This window comes from Bactrocera neohumeralis, chromosome 4, assembly GCF_024586455.1.
Source record: "Bactrocera neohumeralis isolate Rockhampton chromosome 4, APGP_CSIRO_Bneo_wtdbg2-racon-allhic-juicebox.fasta_v2, whole genome shotgun sequence".
NCBI classification, from domain to species: domain Eukaryota; kingdom Metazoa; phylum Arthropoda; class Insecta; order Diptera; family Tephritidae; genus Bactrocera; species Bactrocera neohumeralis.
In genome coordinates, this window is record NC_065921.1 from 55,686,409 (window position 1) to 55,714,390 (window position 27,982).

At 35.8% G+C, this 27,982-nt stretch overlaps 2 pseudogenes; one reads left to right on the forward strand and one right to left on the reverse strand.

Annotated features, from left to right (window-relative positions):
* LOC126755774 (uncharacterized) lies at positions 1-27,479 on the reverse strand (annotated as a pseudogene).
* On the forward strand, positions 8,345-8,547 carry LOC126757721 (small nucleolar RNA U3; annotated as a pseudogene).
* Positions 27,480-27,982: the final 503 nt, after the last annotated feature.

Here is a 27,982-nt window from a genome sequence, read left to right on the forward strand (position 1 = left end):
TCAGGCCCCCGCCACATGCGACATAATATCAGTTTGCCACATGGTAACTCGCTTAGATCTTAGCCAAATTCCCGATGACTCCTCGTGCAACACTAAATCTTTGCAAGCGTGTGCGCGATGCAGCAGAGTTTCTCCAAATTACACTCAATGTGACGCTTTAGTTGAGTCGTCGTTGTGATGTGCGCCAATGCAGCAATGACGATGTCAAACTACCGTCGGGATCCCATGACAAATGGAACAGTTCGGTCCAAACTAAACGGAACGCATTTTTACCCGGGTGTCCGTCGCCGGTGTATTGTATCAGGACCGGAACCGAGAGCACCCAGATCTACATCGGAGGGTATAGACAGATCACGTGCTAACGAAATGTTTTCCGGACACATTATAAAGCGAGGTTCGAGTCGCCCGTCGAGATATATCTCAATTTAAGCGCTCTCATAGGTGGGATCACCGAAGCGCAGCTCTTCAAGATTCAACCATAGATGGCGCTGTGCCGCTACTTTCTGTTTCCAAATGAACTTTTCGCGACGATAATGATGCTGAGGCACAACGCTGCCTGCCTGTCGCAATCGCCAATGCATTCTTTTACGGAAACACCAACTCACCATCAGGCGAGGGCGCTAATGCTATGGGACTACATAGCGGACCGTGAGGAAACTCATAAGACGCCTCGAATAGTGGATTGGGATTCTTGAAATAGGACGTGATGGCATGTTGACCCTGTACGATCCTTTCCAGGTTCATCTGATCTGCAATTTCTATCGCTCCTCCAAAATGACCAGCTTGTCAACACGTTTTTCATGACAACGCGTGCAGGTATTGTTATTGTACATACATGTAATTTCGATTACTGTGCGTGCATATAGTCGACGATCAGTCACGAACTATTATTGGCAGCTTACGTCAGAGCTACCGGTGCGTTTGAAGATTAAAGAATTCATTGGTGAGTGTATGCCGAAGCATGTATTATTGAAGAAGTTATAATGCGCCCAATAATAGAGCGATGAGCCACTATAGGATCTTGTTTTCGAATCGAATTGTTCGTACAGCGAAGGACTAATGCTCATGAAGTCCACCTTCTCTATGGGGTGTGAAAATGTATAGCAGAAGGTTTTGATAATACGCGCCGGATCGGGACGACCTGAATCGGAAATGGTCAGGGATTCAGCGTCATATTTGAGTTTTCGTCATATTTGAGTATCTGTGACTCGATTCGATTAATGCGAAAGCTGCAGAGAAGAAAAAAATACAAAATTAGCTGGGGTTAGGAAGAAGAGAGCAAAATGTTTTTCGTTAAGAAATATCTAAATAGAGTGTACTGATTATGTAGCGGTGGGCAATAATGGAAAAGAAATACGAGGTAAGGCGAATGTAAAGCATCAAAGAGATGCTAGCATATGTATCAGTGGAGTCATTGGGCTATGCCAAATCAGGCAGGCTTTCTTTCTACCCAATATGTACCACGAGTTTTCGAAATTTTATATTATAGAATTTTATGGAATTATACTTAAATTGTAGAGAAGAGTAGAAGGTGAGGTGAACAGGGACACAGGATACGGATCTATACGGATGTACCCGAACTATATAAGCGTCCGTCCGCATAATTTCCACTTGGTTAACACTGCAAAAGCCATTTAGCAAGACCGAACGTTAAGGGGGGGGGGGGGGGGTTAAGGTTTGAAAACTTTTTTTTTCCATTTTTTTTTATTTTTTATTTTCTGAACCATCAACATCTCAAGAATATTGTGTTAAAGCTTTAGGTCATTCGGAGAAAAACTAATGAAGTTACAGCAGGTTGAATAACGGTACCTCTAACTACCTGCGCTGAGTGTACAAAACTTTGAATCGATTTTCCCAAATATGTCATTTTTAAAGTCGATGACCAGCCTACAGAAAAAACTACTCCATCGATCGTTTTGAAATTTTGTACAAATATTCTACTTATATATAGCTCTCGAATGACGTCGAGTTTTTCCAAAAATTTTAATTTCTAAGAATTTTACAATAGCAAATAGGACGATTTTTTCGTCCAAAATCGTCATTTTGGCTTGAAAATGGTACCAAAAATTGAAAAATTGAAAAATTAAAAAAAAAAACTCGACGTCAATTGAAAGATAAACTAATAAACTAAAGAAAGCATTTTAACTTTTTGGTTTCAGATGATCCAGTGATGCTGTAGGCTGGTCACCGCACAACAACTTTTTTTCGAAGTGCCTGCAGAGATCGACGATAAATCCGTTATTCCTCGCTATTTTTCGATAAAACTTTTTTTTAAGTATCCTTCAAATGTTGTATTTTCATTTAATAATAAGTAAAATAAACCTACAGCAATAATTTTTTCTAAAAAAATTCACGAAGAAAGGTCTTTTTTCGACGAAACAAACCTTAACCCCCCCCCCCCCCCCCCTAAAGTGTTAAGGATGTGGTGTGTGTTGAGGAAGCGTAAGGAGGAAATTTATATATGTATGTATAAGCATGTACATAAGTCGGAAGTTGGCTTGCGGCATAATGATCATTTGCGTTTGCAGCACAAAATTACATTTATACATTTTGTTTAAGCCTTAGCGGTACGTGTGGAATATTTGAAATACGCATATTTTGTGACCACTAATTTGAGCGCCATGGGATAAATCTAATTTTTTAACGTTTTTAACAATAATTCTCTTAGGTGGAACAGCTGCATCTTTCGAAATAATTGTGTTATAAAAGAAATTTTATTAACAATATTATTTCTGAATCTGAATTTGAACAACACCGAGAAGACACGAATGGAATTTTAGAAACAATTATATATTGTCTTGAAATTTGTTCCGAGTAGGAAAGAATGGGATTATAGAAACTTTTGCATTTTTTATGAGAATAAGTTTTCGTTGACATTTCACTTTATACGTAAAATTAAATTTTAAATTTATTATTTTAATTTATAGTAAAAGTAAATACTTGGTGCATAGGAATATGTAAGCATATACATATTACCTATATCCTAATATCATTATTACCATATCTTTATTTACGAGTGGTTCCATTAAAATCTCTCTCAAAGCCGATCACAGAATATTTTTCGTTTGAGTAATCGTAAGTATGAAATAAATAAAATGTGAAACACGTAGGACAAGACTTATAGTATACGCGAATTTAAAACAGATCAGTTCACTGAACTTTTTTCAATCAATAAGTCTATTTGAACTTGCATTACGTGCATTTTAGCTTTGTTTTTTATTTTATATTTTGGCATATTTGGATACTTCCATAAGCTTAGGCATGAAATTGAAGCGCATAATAAAATATTATGTCAGATTTTGTTAGGCAACGATATGTAATTGTATGAATGCCTGTTCCCACAGCTACATTACCCCATTCACCGCAAACATTCGCAAAGGCTTGCAGAATACGAGGCATTTTTACAAATGTGCGGGTGTTACGGAACATTGCTTGAGCTTCGGTTGTATTGGCTTACGAAATATGACATTTTTGTGGTTGACTACTAGTCTACCTTGCTAGCCTGTCCTCATTACCGTGGATCACCCGCAGAAATTGGTTTAAACTAAGTTACTTTTATTTTTATTACTTTTATTTCATTACGTTTACTAGTTCCATTTCGTGCCATTTTTATCTGCATTGTGATTACGTTTTTTCAGTTATTTAGTTAGGTTAGCTTGAGTTTTCCGCACAGCAGACTACCTTTTTCTAGGGCATTGGTAGTCTCGAGCTCGTTCTCTTAAAAACTTCCTGTTACACCTGCCACATGTGGCATATATTATATAATACACGTGCCGTATACATACGCATATGTATACTCTCAGATGTATACGTGGTCCAAGGATTTGGCTGCAAGTCTGCTCCATAATGACTACATAACTACAAGCGACAACTTCTTTCCTCCATTGCTTTATCCGTCCCTAGTACTCTCGTTTGACTTCCATGCTCGCAATTGAAAAAGTCTTTGTCATCTGAATTACTGAGTTGTACCGTTCGCTGTTCACATACCCGCATACAAGTGGATTTTCAAAGTTCTGACTTTATTTTGTGACGCTTCAATGCAGTTTTGCTAATAATAGACTTCGAATTTTCTATATACCGTACGTAAGTATATTATATTTATGATATTTTTCTATTTGGAATTTGTAGTAATATGCGAAATCACATTCCCCATTTTTCAATATTTTTTGTGTTGAACACGAAAAGGAAAAGATGAAATTCAGAAAAAAATTCTTTGTAGGCAATTACAGAATTATTTTAATAATGATAATTAGTTTGTATTGAAAATGAAACGCTTTACAAAAATGTCGATGCAGTGGGTTCCAAAAATAACACTTTTCAAATCGCGGAAAACTGCTTTTAAATTTATTTCAAATTCATTGTTCAATTACGATTGCTAACGATCTTCTTAGGGTGTTGCCCCGTGACGTGAAATAAGAAATTTAGTGTTTAGTATAAGAAACTTTTGGAAAGGCACCAGATGGACTATTGTGGTGGTCTAAACATTACGAAAAAATTGGAAACTTAGATGCCAGGAAGAGGGAGGAATCACGCAACTTCCAAAACTGAGGTCAAAGCTATTATTCCCCATATTGGGAAGAAACCACAGTTCAATTTAAGAGAAGTTAAAAAAATGTTTAAAAAGGGATTAAATATACAGTGTCGGACAAAACATATTGGACTGATGACTATTATTGCTTAAAACTTGACGTATACTCCAAATTACAATTTTAGATATAAAAAAAGTACTTAAATATAAAGGGATATTGTTTATTTAGTGAAACCATGAAAAACCTTGTAAATTTTTTTAATATTTTACATTTTATACGAAAAAAATTACAAGTACCCAATATTCACCGCGACAAAACATATTGGACTAGTCGCAGTTTTTCGTGATAACTGTCGAAAATCCCGTTATTTTCTGACGATTTTGCATTCTTTGCGCAAATTAAACAACGACATAAAAATTCAACATCATTTTAGTTGTACCAAGTATCTTCACATAAAAGGTTGTGACGCGATAAAAATTTTACTTTCTTCGAAGAAATTAATAACAAAAAGTGGCCATGGCTGGAAATAAACATTCAATTCAAATAAAATAATTAATTATTAAAGACTACAAGAATACGATATGGCGATTCTAGAATACTTAGAGAACTAAAAAAGTTTCCTGATAAGTCGGCAGCGAGTGTGGTTAAAGCCTTAAATTTGAAAGTTAGCAGCCGTACAGTACAAAGAAGAGCGTGTGCAGGTGGGCTGACAAGTTATAGGGCAGCTAAAAAACCTTTTATATCAAAAAAAAATCGAATAAAACGATTACAATTTGCTCGGGAACACATAAACTGGTCAGTGAAACGATGGAAAACAATACTTTTCTCAGATGAATCAAAATTTAATATGAAATATTCAAACGGAATGAGAAGAGTTCGCCGACCAAAAAATAAGAGGTTGGATCCCCGATACTGCCAAGGCACGGTTAAGCATGGAGGAGGTGGCATTATGGTATGGGGATGTTTTTCCGGGTTTGGTATTGGACCTCTTCAGCGAATCAATGGTATTATGGATCGATTCATGTACAAGGATAACCTTGAGAACGTCATTCTTCCCCATGCCGATTGGAATATGCCACTTTCATGGTCGTTTCAACACGACAAAGACCCAAAGCACACGTAGAAACTAGTGGGAAATTGGACCGTAGCTCAAAATATTAATGTCCTAAAGTGGCCAGCTCAATCGCCGGATCTCAATCCTATTGAGAATCTTTGGGAGATAATAAATAGAAGGATAGACAGAGAAGGAGTGAATGGAGATATAAACAAATTCTTCGAAGTTGCAAAACAAGCCTGGTTAAGCACTCCACAAGAAGTTATTAACAATCTAATAGCTTCTATGCCAAATAGATGCAGAGAAGTAATTAAAAATAATAGTTATGCTACAAAATATTAAATAACAATAATTATTCCAATATGTTTTGTCGCACTGAATATTGAATATGTTTAATTTTTTTTGTATAAAATGGCATGGAGTCAAATAATTTCTACGGTTTTGTATGTTTTCATAAAATAAATAGTTATTCTTCATATATGAGTGATTTGTTTATATTTAAAATGATAATTGCGAGAATAGGGAACGATAATGTAATTCGTAAGTCTGAGTCCAATATGTTTTGTCCGACACTGTATGTACCTGTATTTTCAGAAATTTGGTATCAAACGTAGCAGTACTGTAATCAAACTCCTACTTTCAAAAGCACATACTGAGAAAAAGGTGCAGGCAATGTCCGTGATTGGGGCAATGTAAAATTTACAGTTGAGTCAACTTTGGTATTATTCGAATCCTTGAGAGATGCTTAGCTAAGAGAAGGACAAACATTTAATCAATGAAGTGTTCAGCACTAGCAAAAAGTGCAAAATGTTTATGAATACTTCTCTGTTCATGTATTTGAAATTTTGAAGTGCTTCTTTGGAAACCTAAACGCCGTTTGAACGATAAAATTACATAAAGATGCTTAGATGTCTAATCATGATTGTTAACCATTTTGCAAGAATACTATTATCTGAAATATAAGAGCAGACTCTATACTCAATGGAAGCAAGAAAACTATATTATTATTTTAGATTGGCCTTTACAGTCACCAGACGGCAATCAAATAGGAACTTTTTAGACTTCTTTTTCTACTTCAATACAACTGAAGATCGCTTCCTGTGAAATAAGCTGAAAATTTAGTTGCAAGTTGTCATCAACGATGTCTATAATTACAACATTTTCCCCATTAATGCTATCTACACTTAAAAAAAATTCCAGCTGTTGCCATTCGAAAAGATAGCACCATTTCATTAACTTTTAATCCGGAGAAGATTTCTCTCGCATATTTCTTTTAAAACTATTGCTTAAAAATAAATATTTATTTACACACATAACATAATTTGTTTTTTTTTTTAAGTTATACTTCTTATACGAGTTCGGAAAAGGTTGCGATAGATTCAGGTTGCGCAACCTTGCTCAATATGAATCTACGCAACCTTACTCAATATGTATCTACGCAACCTTGTTTGTGAAGATGTTCGAGCAGCAAGCGAAGCGGTGACAATCGGCGATCGTTTGTTCGTTTCTTTCGGCACAGCTCGGCTTTTCTACCAACAACACAATGTTGCCATGCTTATGCTGTTGTTGTTTTTGTAGAACAATGTTTCAATTTTTGTTTGGTGACACATTCAATTAAAAACCAGAAAAAACGTAACTTCGGTTGCACCTAAGCTAAATACCCTTCACAGGTGCATTTCTGTTAGTAACTATCTGTTCAGTTTGTATGGAAGCTATATGCTATAGTTAACCGATCTGATCAATTTCTTCGGAGATTACATTGTTGTTTTAGAAAATAATATATACCAAATTTCGTGAATATATCTTGTCAAATGTGAAAGTTGTCCATACAAGAACTTGATTCCGATCGTTCAGTTTGTATGGCAGCTATATGCTATAGTTAACGGATCTGAACAATTTCTTCGGAGATTACATTCTTGCCTTAGGAAATAACATATACCAAATTTCGTTAATATATCTTGTCAAATGTGAAAGTTGTACATACAAGAACTTCATTCCGATCGTTCAGTTTGTATGACAGCTATATGCTATAGTCAACCGATCTGAACAATTTCTTCGGAGTTTACATTGTTGCCTTAGAAAATAACACATACCAAATTTCGTGAATATATCTTGTCAAATGTGAAAGTTTTCTATACAAGCATTTGATTCCGATCGTTCAGTTTGTATTGCAGCTATATGTTATAGTGGTCCGATATCGGCCGTTCCGACAAATGAGCAGCTTCTTGAAGAGAAAATGACGTTTGCAGAATTTCAAAACGATATCTTAAAAACTGAGGGACTAGTTCGTATATATACAGACAGACAGACGGACAGACAGACAGACAGACGGACATGGCTAAATCGACTCAGCTCAACATACTGATCGTTTATATATATACTTTATAGGGTCTCCGACGATTCCTTCTGGGTGTTACAAACTTCGTGACAAACTTAATATACCCTGTTCAGGGTATAATAAATTCTGTTGGGATTCGAACCTACATGCTCGTCGTAACTTTTGAAGCGCTTACCACCAACACCACCATTGACACTTGAATTGCGTTGTCCTAATTATGGTTTGGTTATGCATGAAAGAAATATACAATGGATCGCCGATTGTTACCTCTTTCCTTGCTGCTGCTGCGCATATGTATGTTTGTATGCTTGTGCATTATTGAAGTTATGCTTCTTTTTTTTCGTTTGTCTTTCATTTCTGCGAATTCTCAACTATTTTGCGTATAGTTTGGTTGAAATACCCTGCGTTGGCCGTTGAAAAATTAAGGCTATACTTTACAGGATCATTTCTCTAGTTAGTATTCATTTAAATTTTTTGGAAATCGACCCGCGATGACGAGGTATATCGTTTTATCTGACAGCGTGAGGTTTATGAACTTCATTTCTAATATTGTGTTGTGGCATATTAGAAATGATGTTTCTTCGAAAATCGCTCGCTTACAACGGATAAAACGACTTCTGAGTGGTGATTTTAATGAATAAATTCCAAGGTTTTACGCAACAATAATGCGGTCAATAAGTACAGTACGCTTATGCGCATTATTTTTCTTTCGTTTGTCTTTCATTTTTGCGAATTCTCAACTATTTTATGTGACTTTATTTCTTTCGTCTCTCTTTTTTTTGTGCGAATTCTCTGAATTTCTGAACGCTTTTGCTTACTAATAGAAATTAAATTTATCTCAGCAATATACCTAATATACATATACATAATATTGCTGTGATAAATTTAATTTCTATTAGTAAGAAAAATATTTATTAGTATAGTATTACGATGTTAAAATGCAAAAATTAAAGACTAAGTCCGTTGAGGTTCGAACCTGCGTTCACATTGTGACTTTTTATGTGCTTACCACCAACACCACTATTGACACTTTCGTGGCGTTGTCTTAAGTATGGTTTGGTTATGCATGTAAGAAATATACGATGGTTCAAATAATTTTGTTTAAGTATAGAAATATGCTTTTGTAGAACATTTGCTTTCGCAAACATACAGACAAATGTGCAAACGACATAATATATGTATGATTGTTTCGCATTTTGCTTCTACGCCGATCAAATTTCTATACAAAAATCGACTGAAATGCATGAGAAAATAAAATGGACAACTAGGGCAAATAATTTTAAAAAAATTAATTGATAATTAAATATAAATGAAAATACATGTAAATTTACTTAAATTTATTAAAAAACTTATTTAAATTTATTAAGAAACTTATTTAAATTTATTGAAAAACTGCAAAAAAAATATAAAAGAAAATTCATTTTACTCTGGCCCAGTTTTGTGCGCAATACAAATGCAACGCCAATAATGAAAAAAAAAATTGACTTAACACCATCATATAAGATATAAAAATTATAATATGACAACCCAATTCGAAGAGTACAAAAGAGAGATGGCTACGCTGCATATTCCCTTCCGCAACGAAGAGACAGAACTACTTTCCGAGTCAAAATTCCTTCATTTAGACTTTGCTTTATAAAATGTGCATAATGAATTGAAATGTTCTAGTTTTCTTTCATACAAAATGATATGCATTTCTAAATATCACTAAGAAGTATAACTTCTTCCGCGCGTAGGTACTCTACGCACCTTTTTTTTTTTAAGCGAGAAATTTCTGCCAGCAGCATTAAGTTTTATAACCATGAAATTTCTGCTTCTTTTCGATTTCTCTGATATTTGGAAGCTGATATATGTCGATGCCAATTTCGCAAACCTAATCTTCGCTGCTGACGAGTTTGGTTCTGGTGAATTTGCTTTAATTCGCAATTAAGCTTTTTATCTATCAGTAGTGAGTGGAAGATTTAAGCGCGAAAGAGAAGAGAAATGAAAAGTGTGAAATTAAAAACTAATTTATGGCAAATAAGTAATCTTATTTGCGGACTTACGAAAAGTGCTTGCTAGCAGAAGCTAGTATTGGTATGTACAGCAAATTTTAACATAATTATAATTTGTTCGAGGGATTTTAGATTTTAATGTTAGCATGACGCCATGGAGGGATGTTAAAGTGACAAAATCCTTGTTTGTAATTTTGAAGTCATAAATTGCAAACTTGAAATACTGAAATTAAAAATACTTAGTAAATACCGGAGTCTGTAGCATAAATATTAGTGAAACAAATTGGAGTAGCATAACTGATATAATAAATTTTACTGTTGATATTAAGCATTTGGAATTAATGAAATTTGCGAAACGCTAAGAAATAAATTAATAAAATTTCAGGGCTCTGTAACATCTAAAAACTTCTAAAATACATATGCACGATTACCTGTTAAATAATGGAAACGGATGCTGCTGCTTTTGTAGGTCCTCTAGGACATCAGTAAAACATATACTAGATGCATGCCCCCAATTTACCAATACAAGGCGAAGGATGTTTGGCACAGCTCTCCCATCGAAACTGCTAACTAATATAACACCGTCGAATATAAGTACTATATCTAACTTTCTTATAACATGTAATAATAAATAATAAAAAATTTAATATAAACTGTACAATTTATATATTAATGATAATATTTATGTATATCCGTTATTTAGACATAACATCCAATTATTACTATCATATTAAATTATAAAGACCAGCTGATGGCCTCGAGCTAGTGCTGCTAATTTTGCTATTTTCTGTATATTTATATGCTTAAAATAAATATGAATCTGAATCTGAATCTAAAATTCATATACATATATTTAGTATAAATCTCTTTCTAGAAACGAGTGGATTAGTGAAGGACATTTACACCATCGAATTGGAGGGAGTTTTCGAAACACAATTCCTTTTTTATTTGCAAATTTTTGTAGATTCAGATTCATGTAAATATACAAGTAGATTCAGTATTGTTTTTGGTATACTTTTTGAATTATGTAAGTATGTATCTTTATATTTTTAACTAGCCTAAAAATTAAAAACAATTAACTTGAACAAGATGTAGGTTACAATTTTGATTTTAGTAAGTGATCAAAATTCCCGCTAGTGACATATTCGAGATGGTGAGTTGTTTGTTGAACAAAAGCGGTATCACTCTACGTTAGGAATATACATATTTTCATAAAATAATATTTTTGAACAAACCTTAATTGTAGGATTTTCTTAAAAAAATGATATCGACCATTTTGGTTCATATTTGTAAATTAATATCAATAGACATTGAAATTCTCCATTGCGTAAAGTTCTCATCGTTTCATGAATAAAACGTTTTGATTATAATTTTTAGCCAAAAGCACAGCTATAACCAGAAATGAGTACGTTGAAATGACCGGACACGGACTCCATTTTAGTAATATTTCCTTCAAATTCTCTCTGATAACCGACAAGGTTTTATCAAAATTTTCAAGATAATTATGAACCATTCATAATGACCGTTTTTTTTAATTCTTATTGATTGTAGGTATTTTGAGACTGTGTCTTTGAGAACAATGTCTAAAATGATCATGTGGCTCAACTGAAATTAATACAAGGCGCATTCCAAAGTAAACAGGACTTTTTGAATCTAGCGCCTCTGGTGGTGCCATCTTTATGTCGACTACTGCGTTAGAATCTGTTATCTTTTTCGATTACTCAGTGAGAATTTCATGACATTTCAGTATGTTTATATTATCGGTGCAAAAATGAGCTTCGAACAAAGATCAAACATTAAACTTTGGTTTAAAATTGGTAAAACTTTTACCGAGACGTTTCAATTGATGGAACAAGTTTATGGCGATGATTGCCTATCCTGTAGCAGAGTGCACGAGTGTTTTCAACATTTTCAAAGTGGTCGTGAGGACATAAATGATGATCAACATGTGGGCCAATCAAGATCCGTGATAACCGGAAATTCCATCGAAACTGTGGGTGAATTCATCAAAAATCAGCCGAAATCATCATTGAATTTCATGGAACTGGAATTGACCATCTCCAAAACATCAACTTATCGCATTTTGACCGAACATTTTGGCTTACAAAAGGTGTGTGCACGGTTTGTTCCGCACAAATTGACTCACGACCAAAATTTGCTCAGAATCCAACATTCGAAGGACATCAATAAAGAGGTCAAAAAGGACAAAAACTTCCTTTACAATATTGTGACTGATGACAAAACGTGGTGTTTCCAATATGATCCCGAAACGAAACGCCAGAGTGCTGAATGGAAGGCACCGGACGAGCCGATACCCATAAAAACGCGCATGGAGAAGTCAAAAGTGAAGGCAATGCTGATTTGTTTTTATGATTCCAAGGGTATTGTCCGCAAAAAATTTGTTCCACCCGGCCAAAACGTTATTTCGGTATTCGGTTTTGAAGCGTTTGGTGCGCCGTATTCGACGTGTTCGGCCCGAATATCGCGAAGATGAAAGTTGGCGTTTGTTTCACGACAATGCGCCGTCTCATCGATCGATTATTTGACCAAAAATCACCTTTTAACCATTAACTACTCCCCGTATTCACCTGAGATGGCACCGTGCGACTTCTTTCTTTTCGGAAAAATGCATTTGCCCATGAACGAAAAGCGTTATGCAGACCTAGAGGCCATTCAAAAGAGTTACACCGGCATACTGGCGGCCATACCGGCCAACGAGCTAAAACACTTGTTCGACATGTTTTTGGACCGTGCAAAAAACTATATTGAAGGAGATAATTTTGAATAAAATAAATTGATTTAGCCAAATAAACCATTTGTTCTGTTTTTGTTCCTGTTTACTTTGGAACGCACCTTGTAGGATAATTGTCATTCATTCACAGCTGGCAAACATTGGCCCGAATTTCTTAGATCAATTAAAATATAATTCTGACTTCCAGTTTCTGATTCAAAGATTACATTTTAAACACACGTGTGTGGGTGAGGAATTTCACTGTAATTGTTTTTAATCCTTTTCTTAATTCTTATAGGAGTCACCACCAGAACTTCTTACCAGTAGCCATAACCATAAAACCAAGCCGGCAAGCTTAAAAAATTAGAGCTCAACTTGTGCGGTGATTAAAAAATGAAATACTTGGTGCCAACCGACGCAATACTAGTATATAAACACAGCCGGCGGCTGAAAATATTTCTGGCAACGAGCAGCAGTTTTGCCAGCCGGCAACAATTGTTGTTTACAACAAACAACAGTAATGAAAAACACTAAAATTACCAATTAAATTAGTGCAGCTTTTAGCTAGCCAAATGTACAAATAAGCTAACAAGCAGCTTTAACGGCGAATGCACTTCTTTCTTGAAGAAAATTATTTAAAGCGTCTTGACTGTAAAGGAATGAGCTACGAGATATAGATAAATGATCAGGATGACGAAACGAGTTGAAATCCGGGTGACTGTCTATCTGTCCGACCATCTGTTCGTGCAAGCAACAACTTGATTCTTGGTATTGCACATGGGCGTTATCTGCCTAAAATACTTCATTAAAAGAAATAATAGAAAAAACCATAAATAATAATTTAATTAATACAATTTAGTACAAGGAGTAGCGAGAACACCTGCTCTTTAAAATGTAGTTAAAGTGGGCGTGATCCCGCTCCTAAATGGTTTAATGTATCTTCCAAACCGCTAAATCTTATTTAGTAAACATTCTGTAAAATCGGTATAGTCGTATAATAACCACACTATTGATGTTGTGGTACTTTCCAACATAACTGTTATACGGGGAGTGGTATAACAGTTATGTTATCCCCGTAAAACTATAACTACCATTAAGGTTTCGCAAGAAAAACTGAACATGTAAAGGGTATTGTAGTTCGATGCAGCTGAAGTTATTATTTTTTACTTGTTATAATGAAAACAATGTATGTATGTATAGCCATAACTTTGTTAATATTATTACAGAAAACTTCGGTCATAGTGTTACTACTGTGTCAATTTTGGTATTTGAAGTAGTAGATTAACCCTTTCGATCCGAAAAGCCGTTGAAGTAAATAAAACACATTTCGCATAATAAATCGAGATGACAGGTATGGGAAAAACATATTTTCCGTTAAAAAACGAAATCAATGAATCAGGGGCGGGGGGAGGGGCTGGGACAAATATGTCCCGTCAGTATTTTTTGATGGGACATATTTATCCCGATCAGTACTTGATGCTCCCAAGGCTTACATATTATTTCAACTGGTTTTATATGAAAGCTAATTTTATTTGTAATCCAATAAACATTTTCGGTAAATAAAAGTAAAATACATATTTCATATTAGATTATAAAATAAAATTAATTTGAAATTAATGAAAATATTTGAAAATATATAGAAATAAAACGATAACAATAAATGTGTGCGTCGGATCCTGACTGGGACATTTTTAGCCCAACAAGAATACTGATGGGACACATATATCCCACAAACTTATAAATATCAATAATTACAAAAATACAATATAAAATTAGTACTCACCAACTTCACAATATGTCAAAAACACTAACACAACTATTTATTAAGGTTTCAGTCGATTTAAAAACAGTAAACTTACAAATATCAAAAAAATTCACTGCGAATTATGAAATACGCGTCCAACCATTCGTTCTATTTTGGCAAATGAACACGTGTTTCTTATTTAAAATACCACGAATGTAAACAAATACCGTTAAGAATAGTATAAGCTACGAAAAGGGACTAATTTCAACTTTTTAACCACTTATTTTCTACGCTAGGTATCTTTGAAAATACAGCGGGACACATAGGACCCGTTCGGATCGAAAGGGTTAAAACTGTACAATGCTGAATGATACGCAGATATTTAACATCTCCGTACGAATGTGTTTTGATAGAATTTCACTGCTAACTGTTAATTTCAGTAATAAAACTACTATAATTGTACATTCTATATGTATGTAAAGAAGAAATAATATGAAAGCTTAGAAATTTAGGCACATAATTTCCATGTAAGTCTATGCCAGTACTAATACTACCGCATTTCTATGTATAACGAAGCATTTGTGATATTCGATATATGTACATAGAAACTTTCAGTCACTTCTCAAATTAAGGACGAAATGTCATATAAATCTTTGTAAGAATTCCAATTAAAATACTTAAGATGGAGTAACATCCAATGCTGGCAAACAGGCGGGCGAGCATCACTCTCAGCGTCATTAAAGAGCCGCATTTAAACCAGTGGTCGGCATTTCATAGCAAAATTTTGCAAACTAACTTCACACGTACGTTTACGCTCTGTCGTTCAGTCGTTGTCGAGCCAGCAACGAATTAACATCACGTAAGACTATAGCGCAAAACCAAATATGCCCTGCGAGAAATATTTTATGATTCTAAATGCCTTTGGTGCCATGCAATGCCTTTTATGTTCCAAGTCTTTTAAAGATAATAGGGAATATATCCTTAAAAGACGTTTTGTTAATGTCATTATACTATTAATTATTTATAAAATTTGCTTAATTATACTCTCGCAACAATGTTGCTAGAGTATTATAGTTTTGTTCACATAACGGTTGTTTGTAAGTCCTAAAACTAAAAGAGTCAGATATAGGGTTATATACCAAAGTGATCAGGGTGACGAGTAGAGTTGAAATCCGGATGATGTCTGTCTGTCCGTCCGTCCGTCTGTCCGTCCGTGCAAGCTGTAACTTGAGTAAAAATTGAGATATCATGATGAATCTTGGTACACGTATTCCTTGGCTCCTTAAGAAGGTTAAGTTCGAAGATGGACAAAATCGGCCAACTGCCACGCCCACAAAATGGCGGAAACCGAAAACCTATAAAGTGTCATAACTAAGCCATAAATAAAGATATTAAAATGAAATTTGGCACAAAGGATCACATTAGGGAGTGGCATATTTGGACGTAATTTTTTTGGGAAAGTGGGTGTGGCCCCGCCCCCTACTAAGTTTTTTGTACTTATCTCGGAAACTACTATAGCTATGTCAACCAAACTCTACAGAGTCGTTTTCTTCAGGCATTTCCATATACAGTTCAAAAATGGAAGAAATCAGATAATAACCACGCCCACCTCCCATACAAAGGTTATGTTGAAAATCACTAAAAGTGCGTTAACGGACTAACAAAAAACGTCAGAAACACTAAATTTTACGGAAGAAATTGCAGAAGAAAGCTGCACCCAGCCTTTTTTGAAAAATTTAAAATGGGCGTGGCCTCGCCCACTTATGGACCAAAAACCATATCTCAGGAACTGCTAGACCGATTTCAAAGAAATTCGGTATATAATATTTTCTTAACACCCTGATGACATGTACGAAATATGGGTGAAATCGGTTAACAACCACGCCCTCTAATATAACGCTATTTTGAATTCCATCTGATGCCTTTTCTGTATAATACGAGTATAAACATTAGGAACCAATGATGATAGCGGAATAAAACTTTACAAAAATACGGTATTTGAAAAATATGTAAATGACGTATAATGAAATCTCGATTATTACTTTATCATGCGATAGTATAAAATGTTCGGTGACACCCGAACTTAGCCCTTCCTTACTTGTTTTTCTTTATTATACTCTCGCAACAATGTTGCTAAGGATCTCGGAAACTACTATAGCTATGTCAACCAAACTCTATAGAGTCGTTTCCTCGAGACATTTCTATATACGGTTCAAAAATGGAAGAAATCGGACAATAACCACGACCACCTCCCATACAAAGGTTATGTTGAAAATCAGTAAAAGTGCGTTAACCGACTAACAAAAAACGTCAGAAACACTAAATTTTACGGAAGAAATTGCAGAAGGAAGTTGCACCCAGGCTTTTTTTGAAAATTGAAAATGGGCGTGACCTCGCCCACTTATGGGCCAAAAACCATATCTAAGGAACTACTAGACCGATTTTAATGAAATTCGGTATATAATATTTTCTTAACACCCTGATGACATGTGCGAAATATGGGTGAAATCGGTTCACAACCACGCCTTCTTCCAATATAACGCTATTTTGAATTCCATCTGATGCCTTCTCTGTATAATATATAGTACATTAGGAACCAATGATGATAGCGGAATAAAACTTTACAAAAATACGGTATTTGAAAAATATGTAAATGACGTATAATGAAATCTCGATTATCACTTTATCATGCTAGAGTTTAAAATGTTCGGTGACACCCGAACTTAGCCCTTCCTTACTTGTTTTAATTCCAATTTCTCACTGGGCTACTTTTTTTCGTGCTCACCAACACAGTGACAGATCCTATATCTGCCGCTTGGTGAAACGCTCGCTAGACTCTAACTTAAAAGGCTATCAAATAATCTTGCTACATTATTTCAGTACGGTCTGAGACATACTTTTGGTTGTGACAGTGAATTTCTGCATTCGCTATTTGTATACATAATGTGGCTATTTCTGCTGCCTCGTCTTCTTTTGTTCTCGACTTTATTAAGAAATTGCATAATAAATTCCTGTCGAAAAGCGTAAAGTTATAACTAACAGTCACCACATTGCCACAAAGCGAAGATTTATAGGGATTTCAGAGCTGTTGACGTGCCTCTCGGCTAACTCTAACGAGTCGACGGACATATCCATATGCCCGCTGGGCTTGTAACATGAGTAGCGGCAAAATATGTGCGCGTTATGGAATTTTTCCCACAACCCAAGGCGTCGGAATAATCAATGCTATTTTACTTGTAGTGGTGTGAAATTATTTGGAGAATTACATTTGCTAGGTGTTTAAGTGAGGAAATGTATTAATACAAAATCAGTACAAGTGAGACAAAGTGTGCTTGTGGAAAATATATGTTAACATAAAATAAGCATAGTATACCAATGTGGCTTGTTAGATATCACAAAAAATTTATTCCGATATATAAAACAGCAATCTCAATATAAAAATAAGATTTGGCTCAGATATGCATATTAAAATAATATATTTTGTTTATATACTTGTGTGTGTATTTGTAAAATATTCTTCTCTTGAAGTACCAATGTTTCGAAAATTCCATCCCTTCCTTCCGAGTAAAAATTATAAGAAATTATAAGCCCTACCCTATAAGAAATACAGTATTTTTATTATCTTCGAAAAAAATTGTTGACATTAAAATAACTTGGTATGTTCCTATGCATACAAACATAAGAGGCTCGCAGTCGCAGTCGAACGCCTAACTTAATAGGTTAATATTCATATGAAAGGTTAAAAATCGGATATTCGAATAATCAGTTTTCAGGTTATTCAAATAATTTTAAGGACCCTACTATATGAACTGTACACACATTCATAATGATTTTTTAATATTTCAGTTCTACATGTCAATACATTAGGCTTGATTAATACTAGCCGACCCCGCAGCCGTTGCCTGTGTGAAATTATGTGTTTGGAAATGAAAAGAAAGTTTAACTTATATTGTGTTGAAAATCATTTATTTGTGATTTTTCTACTTGTACATTTTTTTCATTGTAACGCAGCTTGATAAACAACATTTTTTGGTTCCTGTTTTGGAATTCGTAGAATCAAGTATTCTGCCCCTTGTATTCTGCTGCGTGCACTCAAGGATTCGCAGTTACGATAATTTGGCCAATGTTCGGATAAACAACATTGATATCAAACCACCGGAAGTATCAAGGAATTGACCCATTTCCAACTCTTAGCGAATACGATGTAAAATGTCTTCAGCAATGTAATTTTTGTTCGTATTCCATAATTGACGCGGATTTGAAGAGTGGTATGTCGAAATGATCATCGCGAAAAGTGTGCGAACTTCATTTGCATTCGAAGTAGCTATCGCGTCGTCCGTCGCCGAGACGCCCTTTTTCTCCTTAATTGGCGTAGACACCGCTTACGCGATTATAGCCGAGTTAATAACAGCGCGCCAGTCGTTTCTTCTTTTCGCTACGTGGCGCCAATTGGATATTCCAAGCGAAGCCAGGTCCTTCTCCACTTGGTTCTTCCAACGTAGTGGAGGTCTTCCTCTTCCTCTGCTTCCCCCGGCGGGTACTGTGTCGAATACTTTCAGAGCTGGAGTGTTTCCATCCATCCGGACAACATGACCTATCCAGCGTAGCCGCTGTCTTTTAATTCGCTGAACTATGTCAATGTCGTCGTATATCTCGTACAGCTCATCGTTCCATCGAATGCGATATTCGCCGTGGCTAATGCGCAAAGGACCATAAATCTTTCGCAGAATTTTTCTCTCGAAAACTCGTAACGTCGACTCATCGGTTGCTGTCATCGCCCAAGCCTCTGCACCATATAGCAGGACGGGAATTATAAGCGACTTATAGAGTTTGGCTTTTGTTCGTCGAGAGAGGACTTTACTTTTCAATTGCCTACTCAGTCCGAAGAAGCACCTGTTGGCAAGAGCAATCCTGCGTTGGATTTCCAGGCTGACATTGTTGGTGGTGTTAATACTAGTTCCTTAATAGACGAAATTATCTACAACTTCAAAGTTATGACTGTCAACAGTGACGTGAGAGCCAAGTCGCGAGTGCGACGACTGTTTGTTTGATGACAGGAGATATTTCGTTTTGCCCTCGTTCACTGCCAGACCCATTTTCTGTGCTTCCTTGTCCAACCTGGAGAAAGCAGAACTAACGGCGCGGGTGTTGAGGCCGATGATATCAATATCATCGGCATACGCCAGCAGCTGTACACTTTTATAGAAGATGGTACCTTCTCTTTTTAGTTCTGCGGCTCGAACTATTTTCTCCAGAAGCAGGTTGAAGAAGTCGCACGATAGGGTGTCGCCTTGTCTGAAACCTCATTTGGTATCGAACAGCTCGGAGAGGTTCTTCCCGATTCTGACGGAGCTTTTGGTGTTACTCAACGTCAGTTTACACAGCCGTATTAGTTTTGCGGGGATACTAAATTCGGACATCGCTGCATAAAGGCAGCTCCTTTTCGTGCTGTCGAAAGCAGCTTTGAAATCGACGAAGAGGTGGTGTGTGTCGATTCTCCTTTCACGGGTCTTTTCGAAGATTTGGCGCATGGTGAATATCTGGTCGGTTGTTGATTTTCCAGGTCTGAAGCCACACTGATAAAGCCCAATCAGTTGGTTGACGGTGGGCTTTAATCTTTCACACAATACGCTCGATAAAACCTTACATGCGATGTTAAGGAGGCTAATCCCACGGTAGTTGGCGCAGAATGTGGGGTCACTTTTTTTAAGGTGGGCATGCATTCGTCCGACTTTTTTTTTTACTAAGAAGCTGATGCATGCTCCTTACCAGTTCTTCGCCGCCGTGTTTGAGTAGCTCGGCCGGCAATCCATCGGCCCCCGTCGATTTGTTGTTCTTCAGGCGGGTAATTGCTATTCGAACTTCTTCATGGTCGGGCAATGGATTCGGGTTCGCCTTCTCCTGGCGGTGTGCATTCACCGCCATTCAGCAGGCTGGAGAAGCGTTCCCTCCATAATTTAAGTATGCTCTTGGCATCGGTCACTAGATCACCTTTGGGGGTTCTACAAGAGTATGCTCCGGTCTTGAAACCTTCTGTAAGCCGCCGCATTTTGTCATAAAATTTTCGAACATTACCCCTGTCGGCCAGCTTATCAAGCTCTTCGTACTCACGCATTTCAGCTTCTTTCTTTTTCTGTCTGCTAATGCGTCTCGCTTCCCTCTTCAACTCTCGGTATCTATCCCATCCCGCACGTGTTGTGGTCCATCGTAGCGATGCGAGGTAGGCAGCCTGTTTTCACTCCGCTGCGACACGGCACTCCTCGTCGTACCAGCTGTTCTTTTGCACTTTCCGAAAACCAATGGCTTCGGTTGCAGCTGAACGTAAAGAATTTAAAATGCCGTCCCACAGTTCCCTTATACCGAGTTGTTGACGAGTGCTCTCAGAGAGCAGGAGTGCAAGCCGAGTAGAAAATCGTTCGGCTGTCTGTTGTGATTGCAACTTCTCGACGTCGAACCTTCCTTGTGTTTGTTGGCGTGCGTTTTTTGCTGCACAGAGGCGGGTGCGAATCTTGGCTGCAACAAGGTAGTGTTCCGAGTCGATGTTATGACCTCGGAGCGCACCCACATCTAAAACACTGGAGACGTGTCTTCCGTCTATCTCAACATGATCGATCTGGTTGGTAGTTTTTCGATCCGAAGACAGCCAGGTAACTTGATGAATCTTCTTATGCTAGTACTACAGATAAGCATATTTCGGGACCCGGCGAAGTCAATTAGTCTCAACCCATTTGGGGATGTTTCGTCGTGGAGGCTGAATTAACCGACCGTAGTACCAAAGATACCTTCTTTGGCCACCCTGGCGTTAAAATCGCCAATCACGATTTTGACATCGTGGCGGGGGCAGCTCTCACAAGCGCGCTCCAAGCGCTCATAGAAGGCATCTTTGGTCACATCGTCCTTTTTTTCCATCAGGGCGTGGGCGCAAATCAGCGATATGTTAAAGAACCTCGCTTTGATGCGGATTGTGGCTAGACGTTCATTCACCGGAGTGAATGATAGTACTCGGCGAGGCGCCCAACAGTTGGAATACGTCCATGAATTGTAACAGTAAATATCCTACAAAGCGCTTTATCGACCGTATTGTTCAAGACCAATAACCGCCATGTTGCTTCCTTTATTGACGTACTTACAAATGCATTTTAACGATTTTACCAAACTGCAATACTCAACTTGATATGAGTTTTGAATGTAAATTAGACAATTGTGGTGAATATAGTCAATATGTAATGGTGAATATGCCAATGTATGTTGATGCCAAAAAGAACACCGACCGATATTAGCGCGACCTCTTCGTGGCATCGTAGCAAAGTTCAGTCTGTAATTGATCACTTTGTGTGAAATAATTTTTCTTTTCTTTGCCGGTTTGCACATAAAAGATCATAACCGATGATTTTGAAGTACGATTTAGTTGTGAAATGGGTTTCAGACACTAAGAAAATGTCTATATTGTTTGTATTTAGGAATATTACAACAGAGCCTATGCTGGTTCCGCCATTTTGATCAAATCCAGAATCAAATATGAATGTCTGGAAGAAGTTAGAGAACAATATCTACAAGCAGCAGGAGTAAAAGTTAAATGTGACAACCATGAGTGACCAATATACTCTGTATACTTTCCTCCAAGATTTAACCTTAAAACAGACCAATACGTTGATATTTTTAGACAGTTTGGTTCAGTTTGGTAGGTGGGGACTTCAATGCAAAGCACCCTTGGTGGGGCTCTAGGATCATAAATCCAAAGGGCAGAGAACTCGAAAAATGTATTACCTAAATAAATTTTTCCATTTTATCAACAGGCACTCCAACATATTGGCCAAGCGACCCAAGAAAAAATCCGGATCTTCTCGATTTTGTGATATACTCTGGTTTACCCAGACATAAGTTAAACATTCAAGACAGTAATGAACTAAGTTCAGATCACTCGCCTTTAATTGTTTCATATAATGAAAATGTTTACCAGACTTCCTAAAAATATAAGATCCTTACCCCGAAAACCGATCTCAAATCCTTCCAATAGTGGATCGATAAACATATTGACCTTAACGTGCCCTTAGAAAATGGTGGTGAATTGGATTCAACCGTAGAATCATTTACAAACCTGGTTCATGAGGCCGCATATCTATCTAGCCCGATAAGAAACCAGCCGACTTTTACTGATCATTTACAGGTTCCTGCTGAAGGGTTGGGTCTTATTAAAGAAAAAAGAAGATTAAGAAAAGCCTGGCAGCTAAATAGATACCCAGCTGAAAAGAGAGCACTTAATAAAGCAACCAAGCTACTAAAATTAAAGCTATCCGAACTGAAGAATGAATCCTTCAGTTTGTTTATTAAAAACCTTGAACCCACTAAAAACAATGAGCACAGACTCTGGTAAAACGACTACCAACAGTTAGGGACTCAAATTAAACGACCAAACACCTCAAAAATTTTTCAACCTAATTTCTTAGGTACTAGTAGTGAAACCCAAATCAGCAAAGTTGCTAGGGACTCAAAATAATAGGGGTATTTTGCAGGAGTGATGAATGCCAAAACAGAGGATATGTGCTACTTTCATGGTCCCAAAACCAAATAAACGCACCTCAAGTAATTGCTCAAACTTACATTATTTCTCACCTAATTGTGAATGATCTACATTAGAAGAGCAAGAGAGAGATAAACAAAGATGAAACAGATGTATATGGTAACATAAATATTTTCATTTTTAAGAATGTTGTTGATGATTGGTAGGTTTTATACAATATTTTAAAATGGAATATACTTCATAATATGATTTCAACAATTTAGGATCAATTAGACGATTGCTATGAAAGTTCAAGAAACAATTGTAGATTAAATAATAGTAAAACCAGGTTTGCTATATTGACAGCAAAGTTGTTAAAAAAAAGTCTTAAAAATTATCTAGATTTCTCACATTAATATACAATGCTATTTTAAATATAAATCATTACCCCACGCAATGGATATGTGCTACTATGGTCATGGTCCCAAAACCAAATAAGCCTGAAAGTGCTAGTGCTTAAATCTTATTTAAGTGACAGACACTTTTATGTAAGGCACCGGGATGCTTCATCAGAAATCTACAGCATTAATGCAGGTATACTGTAGGGTAGTGTTTTGGGTCCAGTCCTGTACACAATATTTACATCAGATATGCCCACATTACGAGAAATAGAGGTAGCAACTTTTGCTGATGACACAGCGTTTACCGCTTCTAGTGGTACCCCTATAGAAGCTTCGTCTCTACTTCAAAACCAACTGAATATGCTGGAAGTTTGGCTCAACAAATGGAAAATAAAGGTTAACTCTGAAAAGTCTACACATGTCACATTTGCATTAAGAAAAGAGAAGTGTCCTGCTGTATTTTTAAATAATAAGCAGATTCCTACTAGGGACAAAGTTAAATATTTAGGGATGCATCTAGATCGACGTCTTACATGGAAAAGTCATATTCAGGCTAAACAGCAACATTTAAAAATCAAAACTAAACGCATGTACTGGTTGCTCGGTCGAAAGTCTCAACTTAGCATAGAAAATAAAATACGGCTCTACAAAGCTATTCTCAAACCCGTATGGACATACGGCATACAGCTTTGGGGTACTGCCAGTAAGTCCAATGTGGAGATTTTGCAACGTTATCAATCAAAAACATTGCGGTCACTTATTAACGCCCCATGGTTTGTTACCAATGAATCTATCCATAACGACCTAGGTATTCCCTTTATAAAAAATATAAAAATATAGTGCTAGATATCTTGCACGTCTCTCAAACCATATAAACCCAATTGCTGTTTGTCTGTTAGATACAACTTATGAAACTATACGGCTAAAACGTTCTCAAAGCTTAGATTTACCATTTCTCTATAACTTTCTTAGATTTAAGTCTGGCAAAAAAAAAAAATGATTTTTTAATGGATGTATTTAATAACCTAAGTTAATTATATTTTACTTATGTATATGTAAAAAAAATAAAGTAATCCTTTATGTAGATTTGCTCAAGGACAAATCTTCCTCTGCCATTACCTACTAGATCTAATTTACTGAATATCTTAATGTAGATAGATTGTAAATAAAGTAAATAAAAAATAATAAAAAAAAAATTGCCGAAATAAAGAAAACAAACGACAAATTTGAACGATTCAAATAAGTGAAAGAAAATAAAAAAATTTAAAAAATAAATTTTTATGAAAAAAAATTGCTTTTTGGAAATGTTCAAATTTCCGACTTTTCCTCACGAAGAGCATACGTTTTTTTTATTTCTAAACCTTTCCTGATTCACAGCAAGCAACCTCTGAAAATTTCATTAAGATTGATTCAGCCGTTCTCGAGCCTTAACGTTATTAACAGACACACATTCATTCGTTTGGATGGGAAAAAGAAAAGGGCATTTTTAGGGGTTTTCCAGCAATTATTAGATTGCTCATACGCCTTGTTTTACTCAACATAATTATGTTTATTTATTCTGTAGATTTTTGTTTCGCTTAAAAATAAATTAAAAATTGTTAAATTTAATGGGTATAAATATTTTAATTTAACTTAATATAAAAATTATTATTTTTAAAAATACAATTTCAAAGTTTTTATCCCAACTAAAGAGTAAATGCTGAAATTCACTGCTAACAATTACAATTTTAATTATTTAAAACAACATTTTGTTAATCGCCGACGATTAAAGTATTCTGTTATACCTTTTGAAGGAGCAAAGTTTAGTGAAAAGTTGACTAGAAGCATAATCTTTGATGAGTTGAAAAAAATGATGAAAACGATCATAAACCCTGCACTAATTTGATCATTCAGTTTATATGGCAGTTATATGCTATAACATTCCGATAACGGAATATGCTACGTATACTATATGCACCGTTAATTACATTGTAATATTTTCTTCCACTTACATGGGAAAATATAACTGCACAATTTTGCCTATTCGCCCTTTAATGTGATAACTGAACGACATATTCGCGGATACCAATGAGCGATACTCAAAAATATGCCCTCACTGACACTACTATTATTCTTCAGCGAGTCGGAGCTGAGCAGCCAATAGCAAATGCCATGCTTGATGACCGCTGCATCGACGAACCGGGCCAATTGCCGATATTGAAATGCAAACCAGTGTTGAGCAGTGGACCCACCGGTAAGGTGACAAACTCGACCTACATGTACTGCGAAGTGCCTGTGAAACCGAGAGAGAGAAAAAGCTATGATGAACAAAAGGAGAAGAAGTAGGTGCAGAATATATGAATGTAGAATGAATTGAGACGCGTACGTGCCCCTCTTCCCCTTAGTATACATTTAGAATTTTGCCGCAACGATTTTGTATGTGTATGTGTGACTGCTACGTGAAAAAGCATCGAACACGTGAATTTATAAATATTAATTGCATTAGTCATACAATAACCGAGCCTGGTAATCAGGAATAAAGGGATGTCCAACTTATTCCAGTGTGAGAGCGCTTCAAAATTAGCGTTTTTATAACATTTTCCTATACGGCCAGATTGGTCAAATTAATACTTTATTGGCATTTAAATTAAAATACCCAACATTTAGTACGAATAAAAATTACTATGTAGTGATTAATTAACATGTAGAGAAACTACTTTAATCTTTTAATGGTATGTTAATACAACTCACTTTTGACATTTCAATACCCAATAAAAGGATTTAAGCTTTTTAGCTCCCAATCAATGAATGGTTTTAACAATTTTCTATTGAAAATAATACTATGATGCTTGACATTACAAAATGTTTCGTTAAATGCATTTAAATTTCACAACTTCATTTAATTTTCGTTGTTTTGCATTTTTTATAAGAGGTCTTGAACGATGCAACAAATCCTTCCGTTTACATATTTTTTGGTAAGATTTCAATCTGGCCATCGCTCGTTTCCAATTGCTAAACGTCAAAACCTCCTGAACTCGATCAACTGTCAAAGTTCAGGAGGTTTTGACGTTTAGCAACCGGAGTTGGACATCTCTTTACCTCTGTAGTGTCGCTCTCTATGTTTTCAGCACATGAGAGCTTAAAAAATACATATTGATGTGGAAAGTAACCGTGACAAAAAAGGAAGACACGACAATATGATAAAAATAATAGTTACAGAAAAATAAAATTGAAATGGCACATATAATGTGAAAATAATGCAAAGCGGTAAATAGCAAAATTAAAGGAAAAACTGTTGATAAAAACAGAATGTGGAGCATCGAATAAAAAGCAAATGAACATAAGTAGACTAATCTTACGGAAAGTATTTGAACGTTAAACCAAAAATTCCAAAAATCTATATACATATATAAAATAAAGTTGTTGTTAGTTACACCATTTATAACACAAGAACGGCTGCACCGATTTGGCTGAAAATTGTTGGGAATGTAGCTTAGAACCAGGGTAAGGACATAGGATACCTTTAACTCTTTATGTCAAAATTTAATACAACTCATAAATACAAAATTTATGTTTCAAATAATAAGTATTTGTTGAAAATTCATGTTTGTAGAAATCAGTTGAATATATGCGTCCAATTTTAAACAGATTCTTCTTCAAAAATAATACATACAATTGCTAAGTATTTGTGATAGTAGAATAAAACTGCAACCAAATTCGCTGTGCAATGGATTATAACTGGCGCAGAATCAGTTGTTGAGTATGCATTATACAACATGCATACGAAAAGACTGATGTCATAACCTTTCCAGTCGACTTTTTGTCTTTCTACGCCTGACAACCGGTTCATCATGTGCAGTTCACTAGAATGACAGTCGATTGGACTTCAGTAGGAAATGATGGAGCTATGTTTATATTGTCACACAAAGACGCAAAAATTCGGTTTTATTACGATTAAAGAGCACTCCAAACACTTCTCAGAATCAGTTATTCGTTGTTTTTGTTGGATTATGAACGTGCGCGGCATTCACTTTGCACAGAGCCTCTTTACCATTGTCCTCGGTGCTAATTCGCTTGTTTCCAGCTTAGCAAATATCTTTTCAACGCTGGATTTCCCTGATCCCAAATTCAACGGTATTTTCCCCCAAAAACAATGCTTTATTAACACACGAAATGCTTTACGATCAATTTTTTTGTAAACTAACACATGTTGATTCACAAAAATGATATATCTCTTTTACTAATAGTTATAATCCAACTAATAGAAATCATACAGATCAGTGGTTCCCAAACTTATTTTGTCTACCGCCCACTTTGAGAATAAATAATTTTTTAGCGCCCCCATTTTTCCATCTATTTAAAAACCACTTTAACTTCAAATTAATTATTGTGACCTATATATGTATATTAACGGAGAACGAAACGAAACTTTTACTATAACCAGCAACTTGAAACCTGAGCGCAGTAAGTAACATACAACGGTGCTTAGGTCTCAAGTTAACTCTTACGGGCTCCACCTGCCAATAAGAATGATTATTGAAACACAACTTTATAGTATTAAAACAGAGAATATTTTATTAAAAAAAAAGGTGCGTGGAGTCCTTACGCGCGGATGAAGTTATACTTCTTAGTGATATTCCAAGAAATGCATATTATTTTGTATGAAAGAAAACTAGAAAACTTAAATTCACATTTTATACATTTATTATAAT